Source organism: Bufo gargarizans, chromosome 4 (genome assembly GCF_014858855.1).
Source record: "Bufo gargarizans isolate SCDJY-AF-19 chromosome 4, ASM1485885v1, whole genome shotgun sequence".
Lineage (NCBI taxonomy): Eukaryota > Metazoa > Chordata > Amphibia > Anura > Bufonidae > Bufo > Bufo gargarizans.
The window spans coordinates 89,712,493-89,732,226 of NC_058083.1; positions in this window are offsets into that span (position 1 = coordinate 89,712,493).

The following is a 19,734-nucleotide window of genomic DNA, read 5'->3' on the forward strand; positions in this document are numbered from 1 at the left end:
AGTTGTTATCGAACAATCCTTGAATCTCAAAGCTATGTTCTTCATACAATATTTAGCAAATTGTAGTATATTTAGTGCTCTATTATTTTTTCCATATTTGTATACTCCTGAAAAAATTCCTTCCGTATGTAATTCTGTGATACTTATTTTGTTATCTTGGATTATTTAACTTGAACCCATCAGAAGCTTTGTGCTGTTCAAACCACACGAAGCATAAAATACCAACAGGCTTTGGTTAGAAACGACTATGGGAGCCATCTCCATGACTTTTCTCCCTGCTTCCAGATCACTCTTGAACTTTCATCTCTCTGAATCACTGTATTTCTTCAGAATAACACACTTTTTTTTGTAACCAGGGACCGTGTTGATAATTCATGCAGTCTGTGGTTTTGGCTACTGACAGGTTCCTCTGATGGACATTTCTAATATAATAAGAATGCTGAAAGTTAGATTGCTTTTTCGAGACTGAAGCAAACTTTAATGATAAATTTTGCTCCTTTATTACCAGCAAAGTATTTAGACTTACAAGTTCAATTTGCGGACACATCAGCACCTTTTATCATGCTTAAGAAAATTACATGAGTGGGAATTATATATAGGTTATAATAAGTGGACTGATGTTAAAATTCTCTATAGCGCTTTGAAATCCAAGGATGAAAAGCAAAGAATAAGAGCATGGTAACAGTTCCATTTCTTATTAAAATGAGGACACAGCAGTCGTAATTAGATCTTTTGGCTTTCATATTAACCATCAGAAAATTCACACTTTTATAAACCACAGGACAATAAGTCTCAGAGATAGCTTTGCCTTTTAATAATTCCATATTAAGACCCAGACATTCAAAGCGTGTTAACTTGTTAGATATTGTGGAGACATGTTTCCCTTACTTCTCATATGGTACATTTTAGAAAACAGTTTTGTAAATCTAGGGCCCGAAAAAACTGTAAAAAAAAAAAAATAATAATAATAATAAGATGAAAAAAAAAATGTTGAAAATTGTGTAGAAATAGAGTAAATCCCATATGCTAAGGAAAAGAGGTATCATGGAGATTCTCCAGGAATATTCTTTTCAGGAAAAGCCCCTAGCCCGCATCGCCTACTAAAAGATTTATACTTACCTGCTCACTGTCTCTCTAGTCTTGTGTTCTGACTCTTGTTTCTCCATCTTCCAATCCTGGCTTCTGACAAGGGAAAAGACATGGCCATGTGCACTGCTGCAGCCAATGACTGGTGGCAGCGGTTCATGGGGCCATGTTTATTCCATGGCCAGAAGAAGAAAAGCTATGGAATGGAAGATGGAGGAACAGGAGCTATTGCACAGGAATTGAGAGGAAAGGAGTAGATAAGTATGAATCTTTTAGAAGGCGACACAGGCTAGGGTCATTTGCTTAAAAGTTAATATTAGCAGAAAACCCCTTTAAGGCTTTTACACCACAAAGGTAGTAATCATATATTATAGTGCTTGCCATATTGGCACCATCATTTTCAAATTTTTGAACTTCTAGTCACTTTTCTAAAGTGCAAGAAAAGGGTGTGTGGCCTATTGGGAGGGACAGAGCACCTCTTTACATGTTGGATTTACTATCATGTATGCCAGAAATGTATGCAAATTATAGCTCAAGTCTATGCCAGCCCAGAGTTGGCATATATTTGAGCCTGTGTTGCATGGTGGACCAGAGATGCTACTAAATTATTGAAAGGCATCTGCCACTCAATAAATTAGTTGCATCTCACTCTAGTGCATAGGAGGTCAAGATTGTTGTATAAAATGCCAGTCTTGATAATACTCCCCCATATGTATATTGGCTAAAAGGAGTAAAAAAAAATGTGGCACATGCAACATATTAACATAGATGTATGCCTGCTGTGAGACAGTGACAGGTCTCACTTAGGTTAGAGGCAAGGAAGGGGTGGATAGTTCGGTCCACACCCCTGTTCCACCACAGGTTAGAGAAGCTGGAGGTAATCGGCCTAGCACAAAGCACCTCCCAGAGTGTCAGAAAGGGGGGAGTGTGGTACCTGTGGACAGAGGCCTGGAGGCTCTGTCTGTGTGGTCTCAGCTGGGCTAGGCTGAGAGACCACAAGGCTGAGTGACAGCCTGGAGTTGGGGGACGCAGCGACGCCTGGGAGGGTCGCAGGGCCATAGTCAGGCAGACTACTGAGCCCCAATCCCCCACAAGAAATACTGAACTGGAGACAGTGGGCGTACTGTGCTCTGTACAGCCAGGAGGCTGTGGGACATTGGCTGACAAAGCCGCACGAGTTCACAGGGTGTGAGCTGGGACCTAGGTGAGTCAGGAAACTTTATGTTTAGTTAGAGCCTGGACGGGCGAGTGTTTATTATTTTGTCATTTTATTGTTGCTGGTGTTGAACAATAAATACACTGTTTGGACCTGAAACTTGGTGTCCTAAAGGCGTATCTGTGAGAATGACCCCCGGAGAAGAGCTAACCCCCCACACTGCCTAGAGGTTGTACTATATATATAAAATAATTTACCTCTCTCATGACTTTAAAGGTACAGGTACTGAAAATAATTACTTTCTTTGTGACATTTTCAATTTAATTTTGTTATGACATATTCTATTGCTATATAATATAACATTACAAAATGGGTACACCCCTACATTCTTGAATGTGAGAAAAAAAACTGGATATTCATGAGTGTAAGGTGAGGCTATTTTTATATAATCCTGTGGCTGTGGGCAGCATGGTGGCTCAGTGGTTAGCACTGGTGCCTTGAATCACTGGGGCACTGGATTCGAATTCGACCAAGGACAACATCTGCATGGAGTTTGTATGTTCTCCCTGTGTTTCAGTGGGTTTCCTATGGGTGCTCTGGTTTTCTCCCACCCTCCAAAGGACATACTGATAGGGACAACTTAATGCTAACGTCTGTAAAGTGCTGCAGAGTATGTCAGCGCTATAAAACTGCATAAAATAAATAAAAACTAAAGGAAAAATAACTTCATTGCCTTTTCCATGTGTATCTTCAATAGGTTAGGAGACATAGATTCTAATGTATTATTTTTATTGCATTATATTTCTAAAAAGTGAGAGCTTAAAATGACTTTGGTGAGACTGTTCTGGGACTATGGGACAGATTTATCATATCATGTTTGCTACTTTTTAAATGCCATTGTGAAAATATATTGTCACAATTAGTGATGAGCGGCAGGGGCAATATTCAAATTCATGATATTTTGTGAATATTTTGTAGAATATTTGTCATATATTTGCGAATTCGAGAAATCAAGATTATATTCTTGATTCCGAAAATCGGCAATGTAATATTCACGTAATGTGCGCGAAATACCAGCGTGGGTCACTTATACTATATTTTTCCAAATGGTATATGTTTCCTGAGACTGGAGAAAATGGTTGGCACGGCAGAACATTAGAATAGCTTTATATGCAGATAGAGTGCTACGATATATTTGCACTTGCAACATCACAGCACTATGTCTGTAGCATGTATGTATGGACAGCAGAACACTGCCTAACACCCTGCACTGGAACCTATCATCTACAGTATAGATCAATCTAACCTACACTGACTATGTCCCCCTAACTATCTGAATTATATATATATATATATATATATATATATATATACCGTATGTAAAAGTGGGGTAAAAATAGCACTGCGTCTTATGGGGCAAATGCTGCAATTTACATTGATACACCGCCGCCTCGATGCTGCACAGCACGGTCGGCGTTTGTATCAGCGAGGAGGGGCTGGGGGCCGGCATCTTGTTCTGTAATGGCAGTGGGGCCCCATCTTATGCTATGTGTCATCCACAGATCCTCCCCATAACAGTGTCCCTGTGTAGTGAATGACCCCCAATACAGGGGGTGGGGGTCGGCAACTTATTTTGTAATGGCAGAGGGGCCTGGTGCAGTCACTGTATTCTATTACACCGGGCCCCGATTACTGTAGTAATCATATAGGCAATATTAAACTGTAGAATTCCTCTCTAATCCAGCCTGTAGTACTTACTACAATCTTGCCTAGCAGGCAGGAGGCCGGGCGGGTGGGAAGCGGCAGCGTAACTCACTACCTAACGTGCCTGCTCCTCCCACTTTATGAATAATGCAGGCAGCGCAGGCACGTGACGTAGTGAGTTACGCTGCCGCTGCCCAGACTCCTGCCTGCTATGGAAGTTAGTAGTAAGTACTACAGCCTGGGTTGGAGGGGAATTCTACAGTTTAACATTGCCTATATGATTACTACAGTAATCGGGGCCTGGTGTAATAGAATACAGTGACTGCACCAGGCCCCTCTACCATTACAAAACAAGTTGCCGACCCCCACCCCCTGTATTGGGGGTCATTCACTACACAGGGACACTGTTATGGGGAGGATCTGTGAATGACACATAGCATAAGATGCTATGTGTCATCCACAGATCCCCCCATAGCAGTGTCATGCCATCCCCAGATGCCCCCATAACAGTGCCATCCCCAGATGCCCCCATAACAGTGCCATCCACAGATGCCCCCATAACAGTGTCATCTTCAAATCCCCCATAACAGTGCCATGCACAGATCCCCATAACAGTTTCATCCACAGACCCCCATAACAGTGCATCATACACAGATCCCCCATAATAGTATCATCCACAGACCACCATTAGTTCAAAACCCACCAAAAGCACACCTTTTGGTACAAAATATTTTTTTCTCTCTTATTTTCCTCCATAAAAACCTAGGTGCATCTTATAGGGTAGAAAAAACAGTAAGTTAACTGTCTAATGTAATACAACAAAGCACAGAGCACAGCAATGACACTGCTGTCTCTTTCATAACTGCAATGAACTTTAGAAAATAGCTGCTGGGGAGGTTCTTATATAGAAAGGGGTAAGCAACTTTTCTATTAGTTGCTAGGGATGTTGTTAAGCTGTGACAAAGCCTTCTCATTGGCCCACAAGCTAGAAGAACGAGGGATGATCACTTGATGTGTACTGTGTTAAAAAAAAAAAAAAAAAAATCATCATTACAAATATATAGAACAATATTCTAAATATTCGCAAATTCTCGAAGTGCCGATATTTGCAAGAAAAATTTGCTTTTCGAATATTCACGCTCAACACAGTAGTCACAATCTTGGAAACATTGTGTTACTCAAGTTGTCTTGTGAGAAAATTATAATAAATGTGGCACTTACCGGATCCTTTTGCAGTTTCTTTATTTTTCTTTAAAACATATTAATGTTATGTTTTAAAGAAAAATAAAGAAACCGCAAAAGGATCTGGTAAGTACCAAATTTATTGTCATTTTCTCATAAGACAAGTGGATTTTAGTCTGTGATGCAGAGCACTGCCAGGGAATTAAACGTGAGTGCAATACCATGAGAATCCCATAAAGATGCGACAGTGCCAACCGCTAGATTTTTTCTAAGTATACACGTTATGTAATCAAGAAATACTATAAAAAGTTGTGCCAAAGGTAATATGTCATGCACACTATTTGGGTAACTTTGCACCTTGTATTTCCGCATCCTAGAACTATAATGATACTGTAGATTCTACAACTTTGGGTGCATTTATAACAAGTTAGGGTGGGTTCACATCTGCATTCTGGATTCTGTTATGGCTTTCCGTTATAAAATGGTTATAACAGAAAATAACGGAATCCATAAGACGGAATGACGGATCCATTATGCTGCTCATAGACTTGTATTATGACAGAATGCAAAACGGAAGCCTAAACTTGTGCAGCACAGAGGCTTAACTTGAAGCCACATTAGGACCTGGGTCCTGGGTGTGAATTCTACCACTGCATCCCCTTTACATACACCATGGCACAGTACGACTAGAAGTTGGAGTAAGGGTTGGTTCACATCTGCGTTCTGGATTCCGTTATGGCTTTCTGTTATAAAAAGGTTATAATGGAAAATAACGGAATCCATAAGATAGAAGTCAAAACTGAAGCCTTTAGAGGCATTTCGATTTGCTTTCCGTCTTAATAGAATTCTATAGGGAAGCATAACGGATCCGTCTGGTTTTCGTTATGCAGAACGGAGAAAAAAGTCCTGTCGACAGGACTTTGTTTTCCGTCTTGCATAACGGGACCCAGACGGATCCTTTATGATTCCCCATAGACTTCTATTAAGACGGATCAAAACGGAATGCTTTTAAAGGCTTCCGTTTTGACATCCATCTTATGGATTCCGTTATTTTCCGTTATAACCTTTTTATAACAGAAATCCATAACGGAATCCAGAATGCAGATGTGAACCAACCCTTACTCCAACTTCTAGTCTTACTGTGCCATGGTGTATCTAAAGGGGATGCAGTGGTAGAATTCACACCCATGACCCAGGTCCTAATGTGGCTTCAAGTTAAGCCTCTGTGCTGCACAAATGTAGTTTTCACCGAATTTCTAAAAATAAGCACATCCGTGTGGTCATGAATTTGATAAATAGTGTAATGAAAGTATTAAACGTTACCTATTTCTAAATGCATCCTTGTGTTAAATTGTATTGCCCATTATTTTAATCACTGAGCTTACTTTTCACATGTTGTTAAAATTGTAAAAAGGCGCAGTAAAATTCAGTTTAAAACCTAACTCTGCTGCAGTAACTGCGGACATAGTTTAATTAGTATTACATATCATTGAAGATCCTATGTTTATTGCCCGTCCATGCTACATTGGCTGAGGTTTTAGGCTCCAGCTACTGAGGCAACAGAAAGACTGCAAAATAAATAATTCTTCTTCAAGATATAAAACTATGAAGACAGGGAGTTAAAGGTACAGGACCTTGAGGTACATATACATTCGTTTTTGGGGAGTCCTATCTCTCCTTACGAGAGAGCACCTTAATCGGCCTGAGGAGGCTTATAGGCCATACATGCTCCTCTGGAATTCTGGGGAAAAGGTATGCAAATGAGCTCTTAGCAAGTTATACATTAGTGTGTAATTTACATCATTTTATATCTTGGGATGGTTGTAGAAAAAAAAGATTTATTTCCGCAAGGCATTTTCCAATTTGTTAGATTTGCCATAGTCAACTGTACATGCTATTAGTGTGATCACAAATCACTTCAAAAATCACCTATTCCCTGTTGTTTCACCCTGCAATTGCCTCCAGAAGTGGCATCAGTACAAGCACTGTGCATCAAAAGACTATAAGATGTACATTTTTTTCTCCCAAAAGTGAGGGAAAAGTGGCAGTGCAGCTTATACTGTAGTTAGAATGCTAATGGTTATCACAATGTGGAAGGCTCGGTAGGGGGTGAGAGAAGCGCTGCTCTGGCACTACTCACCATCCCTGGTCTGAGTCCCACTCTGCACTGTGTCTTGACTACATACAGAGTCAGGACGTAGTGCATGTACTGTAGCTGTGCAAAGTCAGGTCAGCACGGGCCAGAAGAAAACTAGGGAGCGGTGAGTGAGTGGCAGCACCATCCGGAGCAAGTGAAGTAAGTTTATTATTTTTATTTTTTTCATCTGATTGGAGGTCTGATCTGAGGCTGATGGAGCTTTGGGGTCTGAAAATCTATTCTGAGGCTGATGAAGCCTGGCAGTCTGATTTTGGGGTCTGAACTGAGGTCTGATTAAAAATTGTGGTCTGATTTGTAGATAGGATGAGGACTAAGGGTCTGATCTTAGATCTGATGAAAAATATTTGTTTCTTTCTTTCCTCCTACAAGTCCTAGTTGCGTCTTATAGTCCAAAGTGTCTTATTGTCTGAAAAATAAAATAATTCATTCTGGCCAAGTCAATTTTATATCAGGCAGACAAGTCCCAGGTAACATTTGCAAACAATAAAATATAATTGATTCTACAAACCAAACTAAATCTCAATGTTTATATTAGGTACTCACCTTACTCCACTCCTCAAGCATACCTAAAATTAGCATTTGTAGTTGTATGGTAATCTAACAATGCAAAACCTTCTTGCCTACCTGTCCAATTTATTTTCAGACCCAAATCAGTTTCCTCTGTTTCTGGATTACACATAATTACAAGTAAACCCAAAACAATGTTTTAAAAAATAGATCTCAGTTTTGACTTTCAGGTTAGAGAATACATACGGAATCTCTCTTTGTAGCACTGCAATATGTTGTCCTGATTGGGATGTGTTCATATCATAACACTTCTAAGAGTGATCTATTGTTTTAGAGCTTTACCAATCTGAATGCACTCTATTGCTCTAAAAAAAAATACATAAAAGACATCTTCAAATGTGTTTAGAAAAGCCCAAGTAATTTATAGAATGTATGTTTCTACATGAACAAACAAAATGCCTAATTTTACCAAATATTTCTGGTCAGCTAGATTAGCTCAACTGACCTCTATACAGCAAGCAAGATGAACCCCAATGTGTTGATATCAAATCAGAACTGGTGAGACCAGCATTTTTCATGGCTTTACTGTGGACTCTTGTCATATCTAGTACACCCTATGACCATATGACTAAAGTTACTTATTGCTCCTTGACATTATGGCACCAAATTGGTTTTATTTATTAACTTTATTTATTAACTTTGTTTGCAGCCCTCCAATAATTATCAACCTGTAAATTCCTCCTGCGATTAAATGTGATAAGCGTACTTGATGTATTCAAAATAAATTACTTACAGTCCATTACATTTCATTTACAAGCAGCCTATGACTCACTTCTACTTGGTCTAAGGGGATCATTTACTATTCTGAAATACACGTAAATTAGGCTAATTTCAGGCACAGATGACAGCTTAACAGTTAGTGAGCAAATTTCTTGAAACTCGTTTTTCCCCCGGATTCTGCAAATTTATCAAAAAATTTGAGAGAGAAAGTTAATCTAGTAAAGTGACATGCAAATCAGTTTTTCTTCCCAAAAGGCAAATAAAACTGAGAGTCCCTTAAGTAAGAGATTTATAAATCAGTCCTACTTCCCCCCCACCCCCAAAAAAAAGGTCTTTCTGATGCTATCTGATATAAGATGTGCTAACTTGCATATATTATTCCCAGAAACACAGAGCAGCATTGCCTCGCTTACAATACTCCTCTTGCCTACTATGTGCTCTCCATAATGACAAAGAGCACCCCTCAGAGTCCCATCCAAAAGTTCATTTTTTTTTAGCTTTGATAAATCAATAATACCTAGAAAAAAACTGTTTGTAGATGCGATATATGCGGGTTCCTTTTGGGAGGAAAACTGGTTTGGACATCTGCTTTCCAGAGGAGTGCTATGGGTTTCTGTCTCTTGTTGAAAAGTTTGGGTTTATTAGAATTTGAGTTTTTTTAACAGAATTTAGCATGTATTCTGAATTGATTTGCTCACCTCTAATCGTGACCAAATGTTTCTCTTTTTAATATTTTGAAATATCTTACAGGACATAATTCTATAGTGTTTCTTTTGAAAAATGATATAAGTACAGACCTGCTCAGAGATCTTCTCTGATATCAATTTCACTACATCAAACTGTAAATTGGACATTTTGGGAAGTTGTTTTACACTTTACAATGACCCCCAATAAATGGCATGAATGTTATACTACCATAAGCAAGGAAAGCTGTCTGTGGTTGAATTTTCTCTTAAGTTAAGATACCATACAGATTCTATATGGTTATTACCAGAATGCATACATTCCATCTAGGTGCTTTCCTGGTTATATTGACATCGGTTTGACCATCCATATATAGTATGGTTGATGTGCAATAAAATACAGAATTTTTTTTAGGGTCAGGAAACTCTTGAACAAAGTTATTGGTGTTGATATCTCACTTTCTGTCCCAATATACCTTCTTGGTGAAAAACCGGAGCACATGTCTTTTGACACCTTTAAATTATGTTTAGTAGACTCACAGTAATAACGTGTTAACTATATGCGATAACTCATCGTGTGTGTGTTAACTCTGCTGCATTTTAATTTGCATAGGCTTACATAAGAGGTACAGTTGTAGCAGTGTAGCGTGTATATATATACAGTCATGTGAAAAAATTAGGACACCCTTTGAAAGCATGTGGTTTTTTGTAACATTTTTAATAAAAGGTTATTTCATCTCCGTTTCAACAATACAGAGAGATTAAAGTAATCCGACTAAACAAAGAAAACTGAAGAAAAGTCTTTTCAAGATCTTCTGTAAATGTCATTCTACAAAAATGCCTATTCTAACTGAGGAAAAAGATAGGACACCCTTGCCCCTAATAGCGAGTGTTACCTCCTTTGGCTGAAATAACTGCAGTGAGACGGTTCTTGTAGCCATCTACCAGTCTTCGACATCGGTCTGAGGAAATTTTACCCCACTCCTCAATGCAGAACTTTTTCAGCTGTGAGATGTTTGAGGGGTTTCTTGCACGTACAGCCCTTTTCAAGTCACCCCACAGCATCTCAATGGGATTCAAATCTGGACTTTGACTTGGCCATTCCAGGACTCTCCATTTCTTCTTTTTCAGCCAATCTTTGGTTGATTTACTAGTATGTTTTGGGTCATTGTCATGTTGCATGGTCCAGTTCCGCTTCAGCTTTAATTTTCTAACTGATGGTCTCACATGTTCTTCAAGCACCTTCTGATACACAGTAGAATTCATCGTGGATTCTATGATGGTGAGCTGACCAGGTCCTGCTGCAGCAAAGCAGCCCCAAACCATGACACTTCCACCTCCATGCTTCACAGTTGGTATGAGGTTCTTTTCTTGGAATGCTGTGTTTGGTTTACGCCAAACATGTCCTCTGCTGTTGTGTCCAAATAATTCAATTTTGGACTCATCTGTCCAAAGAACATTATTCCAGAAGTCCTGGTCTTTGTCAACTTTATCTCTGGCAAATGTCAGTCTGGCCTCGATGTTTCTCTTGGAAAGCAAAGGTTTCCTCCTTGCACACCTCCCATGCAAGTTAAACTTGTACAGTCTCTTTCTGATTGTAGAGGCATGTACTTCTACATCAACAGTAGCCAGAGCCTGCTGTAGTTCTCGAGATGACACTTTAGGGTTTTTGGAGACCTCTTTTAGCATCTTGCGGTCTGCTCTTGGGGTGAACTTGCTGGGGCGACCAGTCCTGGGCATGTTGGCAGTTGTTTTGAAAGCCCTCCACTTGTAGACTATCTTCCGGACAGTGGAATGGCTGATTTCAAAATCTTTTGAGATCTTTTTAAATCCCTTCCCAGACTCATAGGCTGCTACAATCTTTTTTCTGAAGTCCTCTGACAGCTCTTTTGCTCTCACCATGGTGCTCACTCTCACTTCAACAGTCAGGAGCACACCAAACTAAATGTCTGAGGTTTAAATAGGGCAAGCCTCATTCAACATGCAGAGTAACGATCTACTAATTATGTGCACCTGGTGTGATATACCTGTGTGAGATCTGAGCCAATTTAAGAGGGAATACATGTGAGGGTGTCCTATCTTTTTCCTCAGTTAGAATAGGCATTTTTGTAGAATGACATTTACAGAAGATCTTGAAAAGACTTTTCTTCAGTTTTCTTTGTTTAGTTGGATTACTTTAATCTCTCTGTATTGTTGAAACGGAGATGAAATAACCTTTTTTAAAAATGTTACAAAAAACCACATGCTTTCAAAGGGTGTCCTAATTTTTTCACATGACTGTATATATATATATATATATAATCACAAATATCGCAGCAGCACAGTCGGATGTTGTGCACTGGGTGCAATTCATCACAGAGGTCGGCCTCTCCTCCACGATATATACTTAACAAATGACGAGGCAGCACTTCCAGCTTTAGGTGGCAGGGTGAAGACCCCAAAACTTTAATCCCAGCAACGTTTCGGCCTACTCAATGAGGCCTTTATCAAGCTACACAACAGTGCATACAACTGGGTATATATACCCACAATTCAATACATTCCAAATACAATTAGTGAATACACATGTCATCAATCTGGTCACATGATCTCCAACTACATCATCACATGACACTCTGTGTGTAGTATACATTCATAATAAATCCATATATAAGGTACAAAAGTTATAAAATACATCATAAGTGATCTTACATCAATGTTATAAAATATACACTCCAGTTCATACATACATTTTACAATTTGATCTACAAAAATCGCGTCCCTTGCGTGCATAATCCAAAGGGTGATTAAAGTGCAAACGTGCTCGGTGCATCAAGGGTTAAAATTCATTATTCATGATGCAGCTGCATCATATCAGAAGTTAAAAACAGTGGAGCTTACCGCCAGTGGACCCGCCGAGTCAGCCAGTGCTGGCGTCCCTCCCTCTGCACCGCGCATTCGTCGGGCCAGACATCTCTCACTTACCTCCCGACATCGCCGCACATCTACTCACACTCCATGGAACGCACCGTCATCCAATGGAGCGCATTGCAAGCGCAGCAGCGGAGGGCAAGGCCATGTGACACGGCCACAGTCGCGCAGCATCGGGGGGCGTGTTTAGTGACCATGGAAATGTGGGATGTGTATCCCAGTGCGGCCAATGGCGGAGGCATCCGGACAGGCACACAGTGCACAAAAGTACATGACACAACATAATCCTTATCCTCAGTGGGTTAGGAAGGCCGGGGGGCGGCACCAGTCAAGCCCGGCTCAATAGCCATAAGCGACCCTAGCGTCCCTACCGGCCCTCCACCACCCTGCAAGACATTACCGTGCAGCTCCAATGGGACAAACCCTTCCCATCTGCATGCACCTAAACGTGGTGTACCATTCGTATACCAACTAGCATCCCGGTTTGTGGCCAGTACCATGGCATACATCGACACCAGCGTCTTACTCACTGTACAGTACCATGCAGAATTCAATAAACATATTGTGTACCACGTAACTCATCCCAGAACACATCCGCCACTGTTCGCCAGTTCTTCACATGATAGTCACTGCCTCACTAGCGGACTCAGGGGGTCCACATGCAGCACCATCCACAGAATAGACAAAGGGTCATTGGGCTAATCCAAAGAATCTCTGAAACAAACAATGGATGTATAAACCTTCGAGAAATGCAATACATAAAAAAAAAAGGCACTGTTGTACATCCCCCACACCAGACCAGACGATTCAGACCCCCTATGTTCAATGAGCTAACCGCACACTCTCTATCCACATAGTTCCCCTCTACATTCTGCATTAAGGCCGTCGGGCTTCAGTGTGCGTAACCTGTGGATCCACATAATCTCACACTGTTTTAACAGTCTTTCCCTGTTGCCTCCCCTTTTAAAGTGGAGGGATATGATCTATCACCCTGAACTTGAGGTCCTTCTCCCTGTGTCCAGCTTCAACAAAGTGCTTGGACACAGGGAGATCCCTCCTCTTTTGAGGAATGGAATACCTATGATAGTTTATTCTCGTCTTCACATCGCAAATGGTTTCCCCTACATAAAGGAGGTTGCAGGGGCAAGACAGAAGGTAGACGACAAATGAACTATCACAGGTCAAAAAATGTCGTATTTCGAACTACGTATTAAGTACAGGGTGCATAAATTTCTCCCCTTTCAGCATATAGCTACAATTAACACAGTTCAAACACTGGTAACATCCATACTTTCTGCGACCTATATAGGTCTGAACAACGGCCCTATCTCCAGCCACTTCTGCTCTAACTAATTTGTCCCTCAGGTTGTCAGTTCTCCTGTATGACATTAGAGGGGGTACAGCAAATTCTTTAACATTGCCAAAATGACTATTCAGTATGGGCCAATGCTTCTTAATGACACCTGCTATCTGGTAACTCCCCTCGGTATATGTGGAAATAAATGGCACCCTAACTTGTTTGTTGACTTCCTTGGGGCCCTTAGACTCCAAATCGTCCAGCTGTCTATGGAGCAATTTTCTTGGGTACCCTCTATTGGTAAATTTGTCTGCCATTTCAGACAGTCTCTTGGTCCGTAATTGTGGATCTTTCACAATCCGTTGCACATGGAGAAACTGACTCCGTGGCAGTGTTTTCACCATGGACCGCGGATGGCAGCTCTCAAACCTCAATAATTGGTTACAATCAGTCGGCTTTGTAAACAAATCGGTCACCAACCCGGTATCCTGCTTCTTGATCATGGTGTCCAGTAATTGGACCTGCTCGGTGGAGTATGTCAGAGTGAATTGGATCTCAGGATCCATTTTATTCAAGAACTCATGAAAACTCGCCAATTCACCCTCAGTGCCGTCCCAGATGACAAAAACATTGTCTATGTATCTCCACCACCCCCGCACATGGCTAAAGTGGTGGGACACATAGACGTGCTCAACCTCCAGGCCCGACATGAAAATGTTGGCGTAGGTCGGCGCCATATTTGAACCCATTGCGGTTCCCCGCAGTTGTAGGTAATAGCCATCTTGAAACGCAAAATAATTATATCTGAGCACTACACCGAGCAGGTCCATAATGAACTCCCTACATTCATCAGTGTACTGTGTCTTAGCCAGACACTTCCTAACTGCTTCTACACCCCTATTATGGTTGATAGAGGTGTAGAGGCTCACCACATTAAAAGACACCAGCATTGTGCTTGCTGTCACTTCCACATGTGCAATTCTATTCAAAAAATCACTTGTGTCTCGTATGTATGATTTAGCTCCAACTGCAAACTCACAGAGAATCTTGTCTAAGAAAATAGCTAAATTAGAGAACACAGACTCCCTCCCGGAGACAATGGGTCTCCCCGGGGGGTTTTGTACACACTTATGAATCTTAGGTAACACATATATCAATGGTGTCTTTGGGTGCGCCACCAATAGGTACTTATGCAAAGATTCATCAATCAGACCTCCTGTCTTAGCTCTATCTAGCACTCTGTTATACTAGGGTATCCCCCAATTGCCTCTGTATCTCAGAGATATACCATTTGGTGTCCATTACAACGACGGCTCCCCCCTTATCAGCGGGCTTCACTGTGAGGGATCCGTCGTTGCACAGTTCACCCAATGCCTGTATCTCTGCAGACGTCATGTTTGGATGTTTGAGACCACTAGCTTGCATAGGGCCTTTCAGGCCTTCAATGTCTGCCCTCACTGCATTGATATATGTGTCTATAGCTGGACATTTTATCTGTGGTGTGAAGTCACTCTTGGCATGCAATCCAACACTGCGAAGAGAGAGTTCACAACCATGCTCCGTATCAACACTAGTCATCTGTTCATCCACTTCAGAGAACCACACCTTCAATTTAATGTTTCTAAAAAACTTCTGTAGGTCAACTTCAAGTTGAAACCAATCTACACCCACTGCGGGGCAATAAGATAGACCTTTGGATAAAAGATCAGTCTGTGCAACTGTCAGTGTATGGGAAGATATATTTACCACTGTGGATTTCTTTTCCTCGTGGGCCGATTCCTTGCAGTCCGTTGTTCTTTTCCTCCATCTAAATTGTCTCTGTCCACCACGTCTGGTCCTTTTGGATCCAGAGTTGGGCCTAAAAAACAATTATCTCGCCACTGCTCAGTTTGTGTAGATCCCTCTTCAGCAGTTGATGCCATTCTATTCCTAGAATTGCTGTTGCTTTTCTTGGTGTTGTTAAGGTTACCATAGAAGGGTTGCCGTCTCTGGCCTTTTGGTTCCTGCCATGTATAGACATTACCTCGTCTGTAGTCTTCCTCATCTCACAGCCATTTTTGTCATTTAATCACCTCCTGTTCTTTTCTAAATTTTCCCAGATAAGCAGAACAACTGGTTAAATATGTATCATAGTCCTGTACTGGGAGGGCTTCCTTTAACTTGTTGTCAGCCTTGTCAAGCTGCTCCCGTGTCACACCCAACTCATATTGGAGAAACTCCAGATTGAGCAGTATAACATCAAGAGCATATTTATTTGAGTATTTATCTGCGTGAATTTGTGCGCAAATTTACTGTCAGCTGGAAACAAGCTGTGCTTCAATTGGGAGCGCATCCCCCTTGGGATTCTGTGCGACTTATAGTACTCAGCTAGAGTCGCTAGATGCAGCTCCATTGAAGCCAGTCGTTTACCATCAGCCTCATAGCCTTTCTTTAGCTCTGTAACAGATGGGGTGGACAAGAATGTGCAGTCGCTCACCAAATCATGGAGGATCCTCTCCTCATCCTGCCTGGTGTAGGAGAATACATCGGGGGGGGGGGGGGTCTCTCTCAGATGGATCAGGCATCTTCAATATATTCAGTGCTAAGTCCTTATATAATCACAAATATCACAGCAGCACAGTCGGACGTTGTGACACTGGGTGCAATTCCTCACAGAGGTCGGCCTCTCCTCCATGATATATACTTAACAAATGATGAGGCAGCACTTCCAGCTTTAGGTGGCAGGGTGAAGACCTCAAAACTTTAATCCCAGCAACGTTTCATGGAGTGTGTGTAGATGCGCGGCGACGTCGGGAGGTGGGTGAGTGACGTCTGGCCCGACGCATGCCCGATGCAGAGGGAGGGACGCCAGCACTGGCTGACTCGGTGGGTCCACTGGCGGTAAGCTCCACTGTCTTTAACTTCTGATATGATGCAGCTGCATCATGAATAATGAATTTTAACCCTTGATGCACCGAGCACGTTTGCACTTTAATCACCCTTTGGATTATGCACGCAAGGGACACGATTTTTGTACATCAAATTGTAAAATGTATATATGAACTGGAGTGTATATTTTATAACATTGATGTAAGATCGCTTATGATGTATTTTATAACTTTTGTACCTTATATATGGATTTATTATGAATGTATACTACACACAGAGTGTCATGTGATGATGTAGTTGGAGATCATGTGACCAGATTGATGACATGTGTATTCACTAATTGTATTTGGAATGTATTGAATTGGGGGTATATATACCCAGTTGTATGCACTGTTGTGTAGCTTGATAAAGGCCTCATTGAGTAGGCCAAAACGTTGCTGGGAATAAAGTTTTGGGGTCTTCACCCTGCCACCTAAAGCTGGAAGTGCTGCCTTGTCATTTGTTAAGTATATATATATATATATATATATATATATATATATATAAGTATGCTGAGATTCCTTTTAGTATGGTTATCCAGAAAATAAAATTATGCTGTTTGAAAAGATTAACTCAACAATTTTGACATTGGTGATCATTTAAAAAGTTCTGGACACCATGGATTTCTTCTATATACCATGCTAACTTTAACAATTACATATACCTATAATCAGTCTATAATGATACGTACAGCAAATCAATGACCTTTCAGTGATATCCCTAAAATGTATTAAAGTGTTGATCAAGCACCAAAGTGCTTGGGTGCTCTGGCCAAACACATCGGGATGCTCAGGTGCTCTACCGAACACAAGCACAATGGAAGTCAATAGGAGAACCCAAGCACCCCCTGCTCTGAAGATGAGTCGGTGTCTAGTTTACAAAAAAAGGTTAGAAATTGATGGAAACACCACCAAAATGGTTTGGAAACAGCATGGGGAGTAGAGCTGCTCAGTTCTTGAATGAATCGTTTTTTTGGAATCGATTCCTTTCACTGAACTGGAAGAAACGATTCATCTGACCCAGCTGATTCGTTTGAAGCAGCTCAGTGTGAGGTAGCAGAGAGTCTAGCAGGTCTTGTGCAACATGATTCTAGAGTGAAGGCTGGGCCCTTCCACCCAGTCTGCAAACATTTTAATTATATTAATTACCCCTCCCCTATAGTCGTGAGTTTTTCTCACCCCCTGGATGCTTTATATATTTTTTTTAACTCCTGAGCTTTGGTTCACTTGCTTGTCAGCCAACTCAGCAAGTGAATCAAAGAATTGATCCATGAATAGGGTTGAGCGAACTTTTAGGATTTTTGGACCCCGGACCCGAACCAGAACATTTCAGTAAAAGTTTGGGTTCGGTGTTCAGCGCTTTCTTGGTGCTTTTTGAAAGGCTGCAGAGCAGCCAATCAGCAAGCGGTTAACTGTTTGACCTTAGAAGCCATCACAGCCATGATTACTAATGGCATGGCTGTGAATGGCCAGAGCAGCATGTGACCCAGGCTCTATATAAGCTTGAGTCACATAGCGCTGCAAGTCACTCTGCTGTTACAAGTGTAGGTAGAGGATGCTGCTGGACTTTTTTGGCAATCTGGATTAGTCAGTGTGCAATTTAAGGTAGAAATACACCCATATATTTTCTGGTGTTTTAAAAACACAGTTTTTGCCCAAAAAAAATGTATTTTCCTGATCTGCAAGTGTTAAATTCAAGTTTAAAATATACAGCTTTCATATTCTGTTACCAAAAAACACTATTTTTTTTTGCAATCTACAACATCTAGATTAGTCAGTGTGCAATTTAAGCTAGAAATACACCCATCATTTTCTGGGGTTTTAAAAACACACTTTTTTTTGCCAAAAAACTGTTTTTTCCTGATCTGCAAGTGTTAAATTCAAGTTTAATATATACAGCTTTCATATTCTGTTACAAAAAAAAACTTTTTGGGCAATCTACAACATCTGGATTAGTCAGTGTAAAATTGAAGCTAGAAATACACCCATCATTTTCTGGGGTTTGAAAAACACACTTTTTTGACAAAAAAAACTATTTTCAGGAATTGCAGCATCAGCACGTGTGAAATTACAGGATTATATACTGCTGTCAAATTCAGTTGTTAAACAAACACTCGTTTGGGCCCAAAAAATTTAGTTGGCAACCTTTGATGCAGATGTCATTGTGAGATACACCCTTAATACATTTGGGTTAGATTCAGAGATTTGAAATACTGCCATTTGGTGCACTAATATTGAATTCAGGCCTACACTGGTTCAGGCAGTGTGAGATGCACCCTCTACATACAAGGGTTTGATTCAGGCATTTGAAATACAGCCCTTTGAAATACAGCCATTTTGGGCAAAGAAATATTGAATTCAGGCCTACACAGGTTAAGACCGTGTGATATACACCCTCTACATACAGGGGTTTGATTCAGGCATTTGAAATACAGCCAATTGGTACACCAATATTGAATTCAGGCCGTGTGAGATACACAGTCTACATACAGGGGTTTGATTCAGGTATTTGAAATACAGCCCTTAGAAATACAGCCATTTTGGGCAAATAAATATTTAATTCAAGCCTACACTGGTTCAGGCCCTGTGAAATACACCCTCTACATACAGAGGTTTGATTCAGGCATTTGAAAAACAGCCCTTTGAAATACAGCCATTTTGGGCAAATAAATATTTAATTCAAGCCTACACTGGTTCAGGCCCTGTGAGATACACCCTCTACATACAGGGGTTTGATTCAGGCATTTGAAATACAGCCATTTTAGGCGTAGAAGTATTTAATTCAGGCCTACACTGGTTCAGACCGTGTGAGATACACCCTCTACATACAGAGGTTTAATTCAGGCATTTGAAATACAGCTATTTGAAATACAGCCTTGTTGGGCAAATAAATATGTAATTCAGGCCTACACAGGTTTAGACCGTGTGAGATACACCTTTTACATACAGGGGTTTGATTCAGGCATTTGAAATGCAGCCATTTGAAATACAGCCATTTTGGGCAAAGAAATATTTAATTTAGGCCTACACTGGTTCAGGCTGTGTGAGTTACACCCTCTACATACAGGGGTTTGATTCAGGCATTTGAAATACAGCCAATTGGTGCACCAATATTGAATTCAGGCCTACATTGGTTCAGACAGTGTGAGATACATCCTTTATATACAGGGGTTTGATTCAGGCATTTGAAATACAGCCATTTGAAATACAGCCATTGTGGGCAAATAAATATTTAATTCAGGCCTACACTGATTGAGGCCCTGTGAGATGCACCCTCTACATACAGGGGTTTGATTCAGGCATTTGAAATACAGCCAATTGGTGCACCAATATTGAATTCAGGCCTACAATGTTTCAGACAGTGT